The sequence below is a fragment of the Danio aesculapii genome, chromosome 20, assembly GCF_903798145.1.
Source record: "Danio aesculapii chromosome 20, fDanAes4.1, whole genome shotgun sequence".
In the NCBI taxonomy this organism is placed as follows: domain Eukaryota; kingdom Metazoa; phylum Chordata; class Actinopteri; order Cypriniformes; family Danionidae; genus Danio; species Danio aesculapii.
The window spans coordinates 53,788,673-53,795,072 of NC_079454.1; positions in this window are offsets into that span (position 1 = coordinate 53,788,673).

The window sequence follows — 6,400 nt, forward strand, 5'->3', positions numbered from 1 at the left end:
TGCAGCGTAAAACATAATAGTTGGTGGTTCATTCTGCTGTGGCGACACCTGATGAATAAAGGGTTTAATCCGAAGGAAAATTATTGAATGACAGAGGGAAATAAAAAGCATTTAATCAAATCAGAATGAATTAAATCAGAAAAAAAAGAGATTTTTTAATTGTAATTATTTTATATACATTTACTTTCATGGCAATATATAAATAAATAAATGTGGGAACAAATTAGCAGAAAAAAAATCCAATATAAAAGTAAAACACTTATAAAGTAATTAAAAAAGTGAATTATGTCTGAATTACTAATATGATTGAAAATGTAAAAGTCTAATGCGATCTAATTGCAAGTACTTACTCTTTGGTATTTAATTAAATCGAACTGCTATGTTTTACAGCATTAAACCTTTATTGCAAGAAAACTACTAATTAATTTAGCTCAATTACAAACATAAAAAGAGCGTCACGGTAGCGCAGTGGATAGCACAATCACCTCACAGCAAGAAGTTCGCTGGTTTGAGTCCCGGCTGGGTCAGAGTGCATTTCTGTATGGAGTTTGCATGTTCTCCCAGTGTTGGTGTGGGTTTCCTCCGGGTGCTCCGGTTTCAGTCCAAACACATGCGCTATAGGGGAACTGAATCAGCTAAATTGAATGTAGTGTATGAGTGTGTGTGTGTAAATGTAAGAGTGTATGGTTGCGGCTGGAAGGGCATCCGCTGTGTAAAACATATGCTGGATAAGTTGGCGGTTCATTCCGCTGTGGTGACCCCTGATTAATAAAGGGACTGAGCTGCAAATAAAATAAATGAATGAATGATAAACATAAAAATATCATTGTTGTTGATATTTTGTAGGTTTTGCCATTTTTTATTTATTTCGCAATAACCTAAATGTATTCTCTTTACATTCCTCAAGATGTTCGGTGACCAAATGCTAATGTTACTGGATATAACTCTTTAATAAAACTGCTTTGTTTAAATGCACCAAAATATATTATCAATATTCACTGAGAAATGGAGATTCATTTCCGAAAGGGAGTGTACTCATTTATGCTGAGCGCTGTGCAATTCTGCATTAAATATAATACAAATTCAGATGAACATGGAGTCTCATCTATGGAGCCAGATCAGTCTCAAAAATAAAACACTTACAAAATAAAAGTCAAACTGCACAGCACAATTCACAACTCTGATTCCTAAATAAATAAAACCAAAACAAAATAAACAAGTAAAAGCATAATTATTTACCCAAACGCTCACACATATAGGAGTTTTCACAAATTAAAATTTGCGAATATGGATTGTGCTGTGCATTTATGAGATTTATTTAGTAAATGTTTTATTTTTGAGACCGATCTGGCTCCATAGATAAGACTCCAGGTTTATCTGAATTGTTTTAATATGTATATGATGTTAAATGTACAGCGCTCAGCATAAATGAGTACACACACTTTTCATTAATTTCCTTCAGCTTAGTGCCTTATTTATCAGGGGTTACCACAGCAGAATGAACCACCAACTATTCCAGCATATGTTTTACCCAGTACTGGGAAACACTCACACACACACTCATACACTTCGGCTAATTTAGTTGATCAATCCCCCTATAGCGCATGTGTTTGGACTGTGGGGGAAACCGGGGCACCCAGAGTAAACCCACACCAACATGGGGAGAACATGCAAACTCCACACAGAAACACCAACTGACTCAGCAGGGACTCGAACCAGTGACCTTCATGCTGTGAGGCCACAGTGCTAACCACTGAGCCACCGTGCATTTTGAAAATCAATGTTTGATTCATTTCTCAGTGAATATAGTCAATATATTTTGGTGCATTTAAAGAAAACAGATTTAGTAAACCGTTATATCCATTCATCATGTGCTGTGTAAGGTGTGTGTGCGTGTTTTTCAGTGGCCAGTGGGTGTTCGGGGTCTCTGACCTCTGAGGCGTCTCTGTCTCTTTAAGACGTCCCATATCAGACAGTGAACAGTCGGACCACCAGAGCAGAAGCACCCCTAAAAAAACCCTGACTGCAGCTGCTGCTGTTCTCCTGTATACAGTTGAAGTCACTACACTTAGACACTAGAATTCAGCTTAAAGTGACATTTAAAGGCTTAACTAGGGTAATTAGGGTAAAGTTAGGGTAATTAGGCAAGTCATTGTATAACAGTGGTTTGTTCTGGAGACAATCCAAAACTAATATTGCTGAAGGGGGCTAATAATATTGAGCTTAAAATGGCTTTAAAACATTTAATCTGCTTTTATTTTAGCTGAAATAAAACAAATAAGACTTTCTGCAGAAGAAAAAATATTAGAGGAAATACTGTGAGAAATTCCTGAATCTGTTCAACATCATTTGAGAAATATTTGACTTCAACTGGATATATTTTTGATCAATATGTCAGACTCTCTGCATCATTAGTTTCTCTTCTAGTCCTGTTAAACTGAAAGATCAGCTCATCTTGTGCGTCTCATTGAGAAAGATCTTCAGCAGGTGTTTGTGTTTTTCGTCCCTCGAGTACTCCAGATTATCTGCGATTCTAGTCAAAGCTAAACCTTCGATGACGCTCGTAAATCACGTTATCAAAACCGTCTCAAGGTGACGAGCAGCAAAACTCGGATATCTCACGCAGAGATGCTCATCAAGATCTCTGAAAAACCAAGACGTAAATGCTCGAATCAACTCACAGTATCAGAGATCGCATTAAATCACCAAACTCTTCCCAGATCAAAAGCTTGTAAATTATTAATAAATTAATAGTAAGTGCTGGGTTAAACACAATTCCTTCATGTTGTCCCAACACAATTTGCTTAAATAACTTAATCATTCATTTACTTTCCTTCAGCTCAGTCTCTTATTAATCAGGGGCTGCCACAGCGGAATGAATCGCCAACTATTCCAGCATATGTTTTACGCAGCAGATATGTTTTCAGCTGTAACCCAGTACTGGGAAACACCCATACACACTCATTCACACACACACACACACACACACACACACACAAGTCAATTCCCCTATAGCGCATGTGTTTGGACTTGTCGGGGGAAACGAAGCACCCGGAGGAAACCCACGCAAGCACGGGGAGAACATGCAAACTCCACACAGAAACACCAGCTGACACAGTCGAGACTCGAACCAGCGACCTTCTTGCTGTGAGGCTACATTGCTAACCACTGAGCCACCATGCAGCATTAACTTAATTGTTTTTACAAATTTAAGTAGATTGAACATAAAACAATAAAGCTGTCTCCCCAAAAACTTAACAATTGTATAGTTTCAACTCATTTTAAGTAAGTAGTTTAAACTTGTTATTTTTTGTGTGAAATGCAAGGTTTGAGAGACAATTAAAAACGTTTAAACTGTAAAGAAAATGAGAAATAAAATAAAAATAAACAAGTTTACCTGCATGTCAATATAAAGGGAAATGTAAAAGTAGAAAAATAAATAGGGAAAAGTCAAGAAATGTATAGTCGTTATAAAAACACACCAATAAAATATAATATGGTGACGGAGTAGGTAGTGCTGTCACCTCACAGCAAGAAGGTCACTGGTTCGAGCCTTGGCTTGGCGTTTCTGTGTGGAGTTTGCATGTTCTCCCTGCATTCGCATGGGTTTCCTCCGGGTGCTCCGGTTTCCCCCACAGTCCAAAGAAATGCGGTACAGGTGAATTGGGTAGGCTAAATTGTCTGTAGTGCATGAGTGTGAATGAGTTTCCCAGTGATGGGTTGCAGCTGGAAGAGCATCCGCTGAATAAAGCATGTGCTGGATAAGTTGGCGGTTCATTCCGCTGTGGCCACCCATGATTAATAAAGGGACTAAGCTGAAAAGAAAATGAATGAATGAAAATATGATATTTACTGTATCACTAAAATCTTCTAAGATCAAATGATTTAAATTAGACTAAAATGCAAAGTGGCTTGTGAGACACTTACAAGCTTTTAATTCATAAGAAAATAACAAATAAAAATAAATAAGAAGCTGAACTGCATGTCAATATAAAGGGAAAAGGGAAAAGAAATTAATAGTCAAGAATTGAAAAACTTTTCTTCTATAGTAAACATATTATAGAAACTTCTATGTTTTAATTAGGCATGGGACGATAGCAGTTTTCAAGGTATACCGCAGTTTGGAAAAGTCAAGGTATTAAAACCACCAAAATGTTGTGTAATACCATTCCTGAGGTATGAGTTAGATTTTTTATTTACATTTTTAAATTTATTTTTTAGGACATCACTAGTATCTCTAGCAAAAAAAAGATACCCAAATATGCTGATTTAAATAGTAAAGAAATCTGTGTTTTTGAAACTAATGAAGACAGCAGAAGTCAGTGATTCAATTGAACTATTTAGCCTGACATGTTCACTGCTCCAAAATATTTTAAATCTTTCAAAAAATAAAATATATTGTGTTCAAAGGAGTAAAAGTTTTTTTTTTTTTTTACCCAGACATTTCAAAAGAACATATATTAGAGCAGTAATCACAATACCGTGACACTCTTATGCAATGTTTTCATCCTGTCAGAATCTTATACCGGCCTTTTATGTTTTAACCATATTTATGTACATATCCGTTTTACTAATTTACTGAGCAAATAATATGTAGTGATGTAATAATCAAATTTAACTCAAAATCTGGGTCAGTCTATATTTTACCCAATTTGGGTTTAAGTGACCCAGCATTTCCCAGAGTGTATTTATACATTTTTATTAGTTAAATAATTGGAGGACATACAGAATATTAACTAGAATTAAATGTCTTTGTAATTGACCATTTTTGGAGTGATAATTAATGATGTAAAAGAAAATGTAAATGTTAAATTTATAAAAGAAACATTTGGAACAAAGTTAAAACTTCATCTTATGCAGGCCACGCTTTCAGATCTGACAGACAAATACTTCAGGATGACAGCAGGTGTTATTTTAGTGCAGGAAAACTGAGATTGGGAAGAAAAGTAAGAGAAGGAAATGGAAACAGACAGACAGAGACGGACTTTGAGCAGTTTAAGATTGACGGCTGGAAACGAGACTACAACTCAAAGTAAAAAAAGGCATTTTTTGCAGCGTGCCCTATCAATACTTCTGATTGGTTTCATTCATTCATTCATTCATTCATTCATTCATTCATTCATTCTCCCTAGGCTCAGTCCCTTATTTATCAGTGGTGGCCAGCAGAATGAACCTCTAACTACTCCAGCATACGTTTTACACAACGGATGTCCTTCCAGCCACAACCTAATGCTGGGAAACACTCATTCACACACACACACACACACACACACACACACACACACACACACACACACACACACACACACACACACACACACACACACACACACACACACTACGGCCAGTTTAGGTTATCAATTCCCCTATAGCGCATGTGTTTGGACTGTGGGGGAAACCGGAGCACCCGGAGAAAACCCACACCAACACGGGGAGAACATGCAAACTCCACACGGAAACGCCAACTGACCCAGCCAGGACTTGAACCAGCAGCCTTCGCGGCCTTATTCAGTGCTAACCACTGAATAGCTGGCGGTTTATTCCGCTGTGGTAACCCCTGATAAATAAGGGATTAAGCCGAAGGAAATGAACTATATAAAATGACATGGCTCTTAGATTGTTGCATGTTTTTTGTCAATAGGCTCAAGTTTATATAGTCCTATTGGTGTGTGTGCTTCTGTGTGCAATGTAGTGATTCTTAAATAAATCTTATATGTGACTCGAGAACGATGAGGGATCAGGTTTGAGCTGGTCGTCCATCACGTGATAGACGGTTGTAGACTGTAGACTAGCAGACTGACTGTAGACTTTTTTGGTGACATCCATAACGCATGTTTATTTTCCTCATTAAAAATCAAAGGAATGATTACAGATTGATATTTTTTCTGATCCCATCACTCTGTGGAGAGTTGTTTTGAAGAATATAAACAGATGTTTCAATATAATGCTAACATATACTCTCTTTGTGAATTTATGTCTTGAGTTTTTACTGTAAACGTCTCATCCGTAACACTGGAATTGCTCCATTGTTATTTTGTGGGTCGTGGACTGAATGGTTTGGGAACCGCTGCTCTAGACCCTAGTGAGGGAGCACACAGGTTTTAGGGGTTTTGAGTGTGGAGAGAAAGACGCTTCCCAGAAGGCTGCGGTGCTGCCAACACAAACCCCGTCTGACCGGCGGCGCCACACCGATTCCCCAGACAACTTATCTCTGCTTCAGTGATAGTGCTGTCAGAAAAACAGCAGGATACAGCAGAGGAACTGGTTAAAGCCCGGCATGCTCGTGTTAGATGCGTCTCTGTGGGACAATAATACACTTGTGTGTTTATCTTGATTTCTCATCCTTTTTAAGAAATGAATGAATGTCTTTAGATCTGTCTGACTTTGCTTTTTGCTGGCA